The sequence below is a fragment of the Oreochromis aureus genome, linkage group 5 (genome assembly GCF_013358895.1).
Source record: "Oreochromis aureus strain Israel breed Guangdong linkage group 5, ZZ_aureus, whole genome shotgun sequence".
NCBI lineage: Eukaryota > Metazoa > Chordata > Actinopteri > Cichliformes > Cichlidae > Oreochromis > Oreochromis aureus.
This window is the reverse complement of record NC_052946.1, coordinates 2,326,655-2,338,997: the sequence shown is the minus strand read 5'-3', so window position 1 is coordinate 2,338,997 and position 12,343 is coordinate 2,326,655. Positions and strand designations below refer to the sequence as shown.

Genomic DNA, 12,343 nt, shown 5'->3' with positions numbered 1-12,343 from the left:
TCTGTATACCATATTTTCCGCACTATAAGGTGCACTTAAAATCCTTTACTGTTCTCGAAAATCGACAGTGCGCCTTATGTATGAATTCTGGTTGTGCTTACTGACCTCAAACCGTTTTTATGTGGTACACGGTGCTCAAAAATCTGTCAAAAATGTTTTAGTACGACTTTGGTAAGCTACGAAGCCGCACCGCCTCATGGATTGTTGGAGCATTACGGCTACCGTAGTCAGGAGCCTCGCGGAGTAATCTGGGTCCAAAACTCCGTCTCTGGTTCAGGTCCCAAAGTCAAACAAACACTGCGGCATCACTGAGAGTCAAAAACTGTCTAAATTCTTTCATCTTTAATAAAATTATCAGCGTTGCTGCTTTACCAGGTGTAACAATGAAGTTTAACATCCAGGCATCCATGAAAACAGAATTTATTACATTTAACTGAGTTAGAAGTTAGCAGGAAGTTAGCTCGCTAGCTTCCACCTAAACATGATATAGCATGTTCTGACTGAGAGATTTCTGAAAAATTCAAACGTACAGCTCTGCTATCACTTCCAACATAAATGAAGAAAGAAAACAAAACAGCAGTGACGTTTTCAGGGTTACTGCTGGTTACTGAAGCTGGAGGATGAACGCTAACTTTTTTCAACTCATTAAAAGTTAACGCGAGGGTTCCCGATGGTTAGGGACAAATACAATCCCATGGCAGGATGCTGTAAATGGACCAAACTTCAGTCAGGAGAACATTTGAGATAATCCAACCACAATACCAGGTTAGTCATGTTAGGGTTCAATGTTGAGAGAGGAATCCATTGTCAGGGCTCTGTGTGCGGGCAGGCGGAGAGGAGGATCCAAGCGCAGGACTCGAACATAGAATTGTGAATCAAAACCACAGCTTTATTGCTGACGTGAAAACTAAACATGACATGAATGCAGAAACCAAAAACACACAGGCATAATCTGAGGTGCACGACGCGACACGGGCATGGGAAAACACAGGGCTTATATACACAGGGTGGTAATGAGGGAATCCGCAACAGGAGGGAGACACAGCTGGGGAGGATCAGGGCTAACGAGACGGGGGAACCAAGCTGCACACACTAACATAAGACAAAGACCTTCACAATAAAACAGGAACATGAAACACTACTCAAAGACACGAACTCAGAGTGACAGACAGAAAATGACACATGGAACTGAACTATAAGTGAAACCACAATTCCTAAAACACGAAAACAGAAACATGAAACTCCAATAATAATAATCATCACCATCATCGCCACCACCAACACAAGCACTACAAGAGAATAAGAAAACAATCCATAATGCAAAATTAAACCAAAATATAATAAACTCAAAATACTGGGTCCGACGGACCCAGAACCGTGACAGTACCCCCCCTCTAAGGGCTGGCTCCCGACAGCCCGAAACAAAAAAGCACAACAAAGCACCAGGCCAGGGCGGGTGGAGGGGGCCCAGGAGGGAGGGACAGAAACCAAACAAAAAACAAGGAGCACAAGAGTTCAAAAACACAGGAAAGCACATCAAAACCAAAACAAAACCAGAGCTCAACAAGAGTCCAGGAAAGGTTCAGGAGGTCGACCCGGAGGTCGGCCACACAGGAGCCAACACAGGTCAGGGGGCCGGCCATGCACACGGCAACGGGCAAACAGTTCTGGAGGCCGACCGTGCACACGGCAACGGCGGCGGTGCAGGCAAAACCAATCAGGAGGCCGGCCACGTGGAAGGCAGTGGCGGCCACTGAGCAGATCCGGAGGTCGGCTGCGATGCCAGCAGCGGCGACGGTCTCTCTCAGGAGGCCGGCCTCGATGGCCATGACGCCCAATTAGAGGCCTGGAAAGCGGCCGGCAGAGGCGAGGTGTTACAGGACGAGCCGGAACCGAAGACGGTGTGGCAACCACAGGACCAGACGAGGCTGGACCAGGCGAAGGCGGACCAGAGGCTGGACCAGGCGAAGGCGGACCAGAAGCTGGACCAGGCGAAGGCGGACCAGAAGCTGGACCAGGCGAAGGCGGACCAGGCGTGGATGAAGACACAGAGGCCGGACCAGGCGTGGATGACGGCAGCGAGACGGCTGCGGAACCTGACGGCAGCGAGACGGCTGCGGAACCTGACGGCAGCGAGACGGCTGCAGGCGTGGATGAAGCTGCGGCTGCAGCCGTGGATGAAGCTGCGGCTGCAGCCGTGGATGAAGCTGCGGCTGCAGGCGTGGATGAAGCTGCGGCTGCAGGCGTGGATGCGGCTGCAGGCGTGGATGAAGCTGCGGCTGCAGGCGTGGATGATGATGCTGCAGGCGTGGATGATGATGCTGCAGGCGGAGATGTAGATGTCGCGGGGGATGATTCAGCCGGTGATGGCTGAACAGCCCTCCCCGGACCGCCAGCAGACGGGAGGATGTGCTGTCTGGGTCCTCCAGGACCCTGAGCTAACGAGGTGTGGTGCTGGACGGGCTCCTCGGACCCACCAGCTGACGACACAGGAGGCTGGACGGGCGACTCGGGCCCTCCAGCAGACGACACAGGAGGCTGGACGGGCGACTCGGGCCCTCCAGCAGACGACACAGGAGGCTGGACGGGCCCCTCGGACCCTCCAGCAGACGACACAGGAGGCTGAACGGGCCCCTCGGACCCTCCAGCGGAGACAGGAGGCTGAACGGGCCCCTCGGACCCTCCAGCGGAGACAGGAGGCTGAACGGGCCCCTCGGACCCTCCAGCGGAGACAGGAGGCTGAACGGGCCCCTCGGACCCTCCAGCAGATGTGGCACGAGGCTGGACGGGCTCCTCGGGCCCTCCAGCAGACGACACTTGAGGCTGGCTGGGCTCCTCGGGCCCTCCAGCAGACGACACTTGAGGCTGGCTGGGCTCCTCGGGCCCTCCAGCAGACGACACTTGAGGCTGGCTGGGCTCTCGGCCCTCCAGCAGACGACACTTGAGGCTGGCTGGGCTCCTCGGGCCCTCCAGCAGACGACACTTGAGGCTGGCTGGGCTCCTCGGGCCCTCCAGCAGACGACACTTGAGGCTGGCTGGGCTCCTCGGGCCCTCCAGCAGACGACACTTGAGGCTGGCTGGGCTCTCCCGAACCCCCAGCAGACGAAACTTGAGGCTGGCTGGGCTCTCCCGAACCCCCAGCAGACGAAACTTGAAGCTGGCTGGGCTCTCCCGAACCCCCAGCAGACGAAACTTGAAGCTGGCTGGGCTCTCCCGAACCCCCAGCAGACGAAACTGGAGGCTGGACGGGCTCCTCAGGCCCTCCAGCCGACGAGGCAGAATGCTGGCTGGGTTCTCCCAAACCCCCAGCTAACGAAACTTGAGGCTGGACGGGCTCCTCAGGCCCTCCAGCTGGAGCAGATGCAGGACCAGAGGCAATTGAGACCCCTGGCTGAGGGTGAAGACGAGTGAGTGACTGAGCAGTTGACAATGCTAATGATTCCTCCATTAACTGAGCTACTGACTGGGTTATGGACTGTAATAAAGTCTGCAGAAAGTCTGAGTGAGGTAGAGCCTGAGCTATGGGTAGCTGGGGTGAAGACTGAGCTACAGGTGACTGAACGTGAGATGAAAGCGGTGGTGGAGTAGGTGACTGGGCTACAGGTGGCTGCTGTGAAGGTTGTAGTGATGGTGGTTGAGATGGTGACTGAGCTAATCCTCCTGAGCCTTCTGAACACGAGAAAAATTGCTGGAAAGGCTCACCTGAGCCTCCAGCTGACACAGAAATGGGTGCTGGCACCAGCTGAACACCAACCCCTCGCACCTGAGGAACTGAAACGGGTGGAGGGGAATGCTGGGCTCGAGCTACCCTAGGAGCAGGAACAAGAGGAGGGAGAAGCTCAGGAACGGTCTCAAGATGCCCAATATTACAAACTGGGTCTCGGCATATAGTCTTTGCAGAGTGGGCAATCTCAGAAACATTCAACTGGGACACAGAACAGTCCTTGGGAGGAGCCACAGTCTTAATAGATTGTAGAGGGGTGCAACTAGAGTCCTTAACTGTCCCTGGGGAACAAACAGCCTCTTCCTTCGGAGAGCCTAAGTTCTCTACAGACTGCCTGTGGCCCTGCTGAAAAGTACATGGTAGAAAGGCTGGCTTAGAAACATTAACCACCTCCCTTTCAGCTGACTGAATGAACATAGCCCCGGAATAAACAGTACCAGAAGAAACAGTCTTAACTCCTGGGGCCGAAGAAACATCAGGAGCACAGTCTTTTGAACCAATGGGAAAACAATCATTCTCAAAACGAAAACCTCTATTTTCCCGAACAGGGGAAACACGAGCTGTAGTGTTCATGAAGCTGCCGTTCGCAGCTTTGGAGGAAGCAGTCTGTCTATCTCTTGACACAAAAGGTGAATGAAGGGAAACTCTGTCACTCACCCTCGGCGGTTGTTTGACATGAATCCCAGGCTCCTGCTGGAGCTGTGAATGCTGGCGGCGCGTCCGCCGCTCTCCTGCCGAAGAGGGATCGGAACTGGCTGAGGGTGACGTGGCAAAACTCTGCTGCGGCTGCTCCTCCTGGGGTGTGGAAACGCTGGGTGAGTCGGGTGGCACAATAATGATCCCTAACATTTTGTAGAACGCCTGTGCAGGCGTAAGCTGGTTGCTTGCAGGCTCGTAGTAATCCTCCCGGGACCGGCTGGAGCGTTTCCTGCGCGACCGGGCGTCCGAGGGAGGAAGCAGATGAGTGGGCGAAGGGTAGGCTGCTAGTGAGGAACGGCAGCACGGAGGCCCTCCAGCGCTAGCCGGGTCCCGTCAAAACGGGAGCTGCGCTTCCACAGTGAGTCCGCTGGATCCATTACTGGTCGCGTCGTTCTGTCAGGGCTCTGTGTGCGGGCAGGCGGAGAGGAGGATCCAAGCGCAGGACTCGAACATAGAATTGTGAATCAAAACCACAGCTTTATTGCTGACGTGAAAACTAAACATGACATGAATGCAGAAACCAAAAACACACAGGCATAATCTGAGGGTACGACGCGACACCGGGCATGGGAAAACACAGGGCTTATATACACAGGGTGGTAATGAGGGAATCCGCAACAGGAGGGAGACACAGCTGGGGAGGATCAGGGCTAACGAGACGGGGGAACCAAGCTGCACACACTAACATAAGACAAAGACCTTCACAATAAAACAGGAACATGAAACACTACTCAAAGACACGAACTCAGAGTGACAGACAGAAAATGACACATGGAACTGAACTATAAGTGAAACCACAATTCCTAAAACACGAAAACAGAAACATGAAACTCCAATAATAATAATCATCACCATCATCGCCACCACCAACACAAGCACTACAAGAGAATAAGAAAACAATCCATAATGCAAAATTAAACCAAAATATAATAAACTCAAAATACTGGGTCCGACGGACCCAGAACCGTGACATCCATAAATAACCACAGATCCAGGCGTGTGCAATTTAGACGGCATTTTAATGAACACGTGTGAGTTCAACAACCCAATCAGTATTGAACTGTCTTTACCATATTCAGACAACGGTTTTATAGGGTTAAGATAGTACAGCCCCCTTTTCTGTTGCTAGGCAGATTTAAACAAAGCATACGTCACTCCAAAACCACAATGACTCTTAACATAGTCTAAAACAGAACATCTTCTTCGGGTCGACGCCAAGCGCTTCCTGTCTCCATCCTGCCCAGGCTTATCTGCTTATCTCCTGGAACATCAGGTGCACTTCCTGTACAAAATGTCACTCATGCACAACTTTGCAGTCATAAACTCTTACCTACTAAATGAGTCTATCTGTGTGTGCGTGCACACGCGCGGGGCGTGCGTGCTGTGTACTGCGTGCGTGTCATGACCTCTCACTATTTGTGTCTGTATGTGTCTCTCGCCTTAAATGCTCTCACATCTCACCCGTTACACTTCTGACCTTTCACCAGAACAGAGGCTCATCCTTACATATAATAACCTAACTGGAACTATATATGTAATCTACTGAATAAATGTTTTAATCAAAAGCCTCTACTAAAAGCTTAAATCAAAGATAAATGCATAATAAACACCCTACTCTTTGGCTTGCACTCACTCTGCTTTCGGTTTCACTTCTGCAAAACCTGCAACTTCAAAAGCCTATAACTTCCTGTCTCATTTCGGTTTATAGATTCAACTCAACAGTTTAAAGTGGTTCTTACTGGACCTGTAATAAAGACTAATATGATACCAATATATTTGAACATTTGAATGCAATATCAATACCTCTTGTATCAATACTTCTTGTATACATATGCTTGCTATATGTTTATGATGCAACAGTAATGACAGTAATACCATTAATAACAAAATAATAAATCAAAATGACAAAACATACTACTTCCTTCTCCACAGTCATTAATATACTGCAACAACATGGGAATAGAGCAGATGCCAGAGAATTCCACATTAGTGAATCAATGGTACGGAAGTGGAAGAAGCGCAGTTTTTGGCTTACCTCATATTTCAAAACATGCTTCGTCTCTTTGCTATTACTGTCAGGCTGCATAATTTGCAGATGATATCGCTTGTAGCTGCTGCGATGCTTTCGACCAAAACGCGCGCAGCTTGATGACACCATCAACATGCGCTATCGCGGGCGAGCGGTATAGTCAAAATCTCTACCGTTGGCCAAATTCATATAGTTTCTACCGTATACTGTTTATACCACCCACCCCTAGTCTAAATTCAATGTTTTGGATTTGTCTTGGCTAACTAAAGCACAGTCAAAGGCATAATGGTACAGCTGGTTTTACCAGTATCATTACAACAGCTTTCCAGTACCATGAGAGAGGTTTGTGACAAAAACAGATTTGACTAAGTCATCTTAACACATGAAGTTTATCTCCTATAGCACCCTATATGTTTTTCCATGTCTGCACTCACTCTGATCAGCTCCTATCGACATGTTCAAGACTGCAGCAGAGAGCAGCCATGGGGGCAAATACACAGCAGCCGCACTGACAGTAGACAATGTCTGAGGAATCAATTCTATTGATGTTACCCATTTTCTTTTTAGTTAGTCAGCTGGAAGTCATCATGTTAGTCATTTTAGCTTTTTAAAAATGTGCAGTAGTACTTTATCCCCCCGCCGCTGCCCATCACACACACACACTCAAAAACAGCCAAGAATAGCCCCAGTGCCTCAGGGAAGAGTAACACATGCTCATCATTAAAGTCCATAAATAATTCCTGATCACATGTGGCAGATGCTGTTTCCTAAAGCTCTGATTGTTAGCCCTACAGGAGGTGTGTTGTTTTTTCTGATACTTCTGTCAAAACATAATTTAGATTTAGATTTCAGGGATATATTGGAAAGTTTTTGAGTTTTATTTTTAAATTAAGACATCAAAAGAAATGCAAAGGAAAACAATATTTTTAGTGTTTAGATCTTTATGACTCGTAGGGGGCCGGGGACTGGTGAGTGTCAGCACCAAGAATACATTGGGAAGATGGCCCCAACTGACAGCGTGCTCAGTGAATACCTCAGGCAGCAGAAACCCAAGAAAGAGGGGGGAGACGAGGAACCATCATGGAAGGACAGGCCCCTGCACGGTATGTACCACTGGCAGATAGAGGAGGTGGCTGATACCCAGAAATCCTACCAGTGGCTGGACAAAGCTGGACTGAAAGACAGCACAGAGGCACTAATCATGGCAGCACAGGAACAAGCTCTGAGTACAAGATCCATAGAGGCTGGGGTCTATCACACCAGGCAAGACCCCAGGTGCAGGCTGTGTAAAGATGCCCCAGAGACAATCCAGCACATAACAGCAGGGTGCAAGATGCTAGCAGGCAAGGCATACATGGAACACCATAACCAAGTAGCCGGCATAGTGTACAGGAACATCTGTGCCGAGTATAACCTGGAAGTCCCGAGGTCAAAATGGGAGACGCCCCCAAGGGTGGTGGAGAATGATCAAGCTAAGATCCTGTGGGACTTCCAGATATAGACGGACAAAATGGTGGTGGCTAACCAACCGGACATAGTGGTGGTAGACAAACAGAAGAAGATGGCCGTAGTGATCGATGTAGCGGTTCCGAATGACAGCAATATCAGGAAGAAGGAACACGAGAAGCTGGAGAAATACCAAGGGCTCAGAGAAGAGCTCGAGAGGATGTGGAGGGTGAAGGTAATGGTGGTCCCCGTGGTAATCGGAGCACTAGGTGCGGTGACTCCCAAGCTAGGCGAGTGGCTCCAGCAGATCCCGGGAACAACATCGGAGATCTCTGTCCAGAAGAGCGCAGTCCTGGGAACAGCTAAGATACTGCAAGAGGACCCTCAAGCTCCCAGGCCTCTGGTAGAGGACCCGAGCTTGAAGGATAAACCGCCCGCAGGGGCGTGCTGGGTGTTTCATATATATATATATATATATATATATATATATATATATATATACACACATACACATGTGGTCAAACGAGGTAAAAAGAGTCTGTATAACATGAAATATTCATGCAATCATCAAGTCCAAAATGCAGTAAGAAGTAAAATGTACATACAGGGTCCCTACAAGATGCTAGTAAATCAACACTCTGTTGATTTACTATGTTATTGTTGTATAAATTTGCCCCACAAAAAGAAAAAGGAGAGGAGAAAGTATAGATACCATGATAGATATAATTCAGATATAAGTAAGTAAAATTTATTTATATAGCACTTTTCACAGATAAAAAAAATATCACAAAGTCCTTTACAACAGAAGAAATGGAAATATAAAACAATGTAACAATAAATAAAACAACAATGTAAAACAATAAAAACAATGTAAGTATGTAAGAACAAAATAATCAAAAGCTTTTCTATATAAAAATGTCTTCAGCTGTTTTTTAAAATTAGCATAACTTCATAGTATTCTTCCAAAAGCAAGTTTCAAAAACTTCTTTTAAAACTGAATAACAGGTAAACATTGCTGTAGGTCTACATATAAACTATTCCACAGTTTTACTCCAAAAGTTAATCCTGGCAGCCTTTTCATCAAGCTTAATGCTGCTGTACATTAACACATTACAGCATTACTCGCTTTTTATTATGGGACACTGCAAAACAAAACAAAAAATCAGTCTGTATTCAACTGAAGTCAGTAGAAAATTCCACATCTTCCAGTTACAAGTAAGGATAAACTTGTGCAACTATTATCACATTTATTTTGGATCTTTGTCTCAGGATAAGTAAATCATAAATTACTGCTTGCGAAGTGATGAAGTGTAAATGTACTGGATGTAGCTCAGAAAGTAGAGCAGGTAATCTGTGCTTTGATTGCTGGTTGATCCAGTCTGCATGCCAAAGTATCCTTATGGCAAGATGCCAAATCCTGATGTGTTCATCCAAGTGTGAATGTTGATAGGAAGCAAAAATGTTTGTGAGAATGAGGATAAAGTAGGATAAAGGATTTATATAGAGCAGAAATTCACTATATAACAACCAGTCCATTTAAATGATTATTATTGAATAAAAATGATTTAACTTTTTAGCATTATTCATCTGTTAAGTGTTTTATTTGCTCATTATCTGGAGGATTTTGAGGTACATTATATACACGAGTGTTTGAGGTTTGAGGATTTCCCCATCAATGTCCAAAACATGAAAGTTTGTACACTCTTTTAATATTTCTCTGATGATGTTTTTTTCTTAGCGGTAAACAACTTTGTATTGTTCTATAGGAAATAATATCTGGTCCTGAAACAGCTGTGTCGCTAGCAATCACATGTACATTTGAATTTTTTCAGAAATCTCTCAGTCAGAACATGCTATATTATGTTCTGGTGGAAGCTAGCGAGCTAACTTCCTGCTAACGTCTAACTCCGTCAAATGTAATAAATTCTGTTTTCATGGATGCCTGGATGTTAAACTTCATTGTTACACCTGATAAAGCAGCAACGCTGATCATTTTATTAAAGATGAAAGAATTTAGACAGTTTATAACTCTCAGTGATGCTGCAGTGTTTGTTTGACTTTGGGACCTGAAGGAGACGGAGTTTTGGACCTTACTTCGCCTAACCACGTCTAACCAAGTTGTTTTATGTTGTTTGTATAAATGAGAACAGGCAGTAAAAAACATTGTGTCATCACAAAACCTGGAATTCAAATGAGAAGGAAGATTTAGGGCAAATTAACTAACATCAGCACCAGCACACAGCAGTCATTTGATGTTAAAAAGCTGAATTTACTAAGTAAAGTAGTGTCATTTGGTGCCTTGCCTTATGCATATGTAAGTTTAAGGGTTTCACTTTCAGGAGAAGAATTAAATGAGCGACACAAATGTGAATTAAACCGTCTGCACTAAACTGCCACAGTGCCACAGACTGTCCAAAATCTAATGCTGAGAAAAAAATATGTCTAATGCCTTGTGGTGGTAGTGATAGCTGCTACTAAGGCTACGTTCACACTGCAGGCGAAAGCACATCAAATCCGACTTTTTTGACCCTATGCGACCCGTATCCGATCATGGTATGACAGTGTGAACAGCACAAATCCGATATTTTCAAATCCGATCTGGGTCACTTTCGTATGTGGTACTGAATCCGATACATATCTGATGTTTTAGAAAGCGACTGCTGTTTGAACGGTCATGTCGCATTAAATCCATCTTTTACGTCACTGACACAAGACAGACGCCAATTATCAGCGCCGGAGAAGCGCCCGAGAAGACATCGTGAACGCTTCCTGGTCATCCAGTGTAGATGTCAGTGAAACTGTTGGGAAGACAACGTTGGAGAAACTTGAACATTTTATTTGTTCTGACTAATCTGCAGATTCTGACAGAAATCTGCAACTATCCTTTGAAGCACCGCTCCTCTCTAAAACAGCAATAAGGATCATTATTAGGCCATATGTAAATAACAAAATAACTTTATAACTTAAAGCAAAATTGGGAAACGTAAAGTCTGAAACAAGTCTTTATATTACGGGCCATCAGTCAAACAATACTGTTTGGTGTGTGTCTAAACAGAGCGCGTTGTGTGTGACGTCTTCTTTTGCACATGCGGGCCGCTTTGAGCGTTCACACTAGAGCGCGTTTGATGTTGCATTTTATTTGTAGTGTGAACAAGCAGACAAAAAAATCAGATTTGATCAAAAAATCGGAATTGAGCATTAAGACCTGCAGTGTGAACGTAGCCTATGAGAGTTTATTTTTAGTAGAGGGAGATGTTATCAGAACAAGCACATAATTGGCACTTTGTGTGGAAGGCTCAAAGCCTCAGCCTTCATTCAGTTCTCACACTGTGTTTAGAGGTGAGCCCCACCTTTTGTTCCTCAGTAACACCGGGATTTTCACTGTGACAGGAATGAATTGAAATGAGCTTCTTTTTCTCAAGCCACTTTTTTTTCTCAGCAGTGCGCACACACAGCGAGCAACCTCTGACAAATATTTAACTCCATTGTGCCATTTTTACCTGAGCTTACACTGGATTGTTTATTTAGTTAGTAGGCCTGCAACATTCTCTCTCTTCTGGATTTTTGAGCCACTAATTCGCACTGCTGTCGTCAGAGTTCAGGTGTACATTTAACACATTTTTGTGAAAAACTCTAAATATGTCAGCAGGGTGATACATGCAGTTATAATTAACATTTATATGATCTGTGCAACTTTGCTTATCATGTCGATGGTTTTCATGACTGGTGAGCTGTTACGTCGCAATGAATTATGGGACGGCATTTTCTCCTCTCCTTTCATAAAGGATGGTTAAGTGTATCCTATGCTAAAGGAAGCAATGATGCTCCTTTTCTTAATCTTTGGAGAATTTTCACAGCTCATATTACTGCCCCCACACAGATACTTCTGGCTGATGTCTCTCAGTTAGGAACCTTCCTAAACAAAGTGAACTATTGGGATCCACCCCAAGTCTTTAAGTAAACATTGAGATGCTAAGGCTGGGCACCGTGATATTTCAGTCCTGGCCTTTGTAGTTATGGTGTGGTTGAAAAAGGGAGTCAGCAGTGCAGAACCAGATATAGAGGTCAATATCATATGTATTATTTCACAAAACAGAATCCGCGAGCATAACTGTCCTCCTAATAATGACATTTTGAAATCCCCTGTGTACCTCATGAACAAAAATGGTTTGTATTTCAGCAGCTTCCTCTGATTGGTGCTCAGGGTAGCTGACAGTGAGCATTGCCAAACTGTGGTATGTTTAATAGGGATTCACATGATTTAGCAGTGCTCCCTGTCAGCTGGTTTCAGAGAGGTCTGAAATGTCTCTTTGCTCTAATATACACTACCAGTCAGAAGTTTGGAAACACCGTCTCATTTAATGGTTTTTCTTTATTTTTACAACTTTCTACATTGTAGATACAAACTGAAGACATCAAATATATGAAGCCAGATATATGGAATT

General features: G+C 46.1%; 1 protein-coding gene across 1 annotated transcript in view; it reads left to right on the top strand.

Annotated features, from left to right (window-relative positions):
• LOC116334098 (receptor-type tyrosine-protein phosphatase gamma-like) overlaps positions 1–12,343 on the top strand; it is a 419,810-nt gene that overhangs the window by 204,504 nt on the left and 202,963 nt on the right. The window lies entirely within an intron of this gene.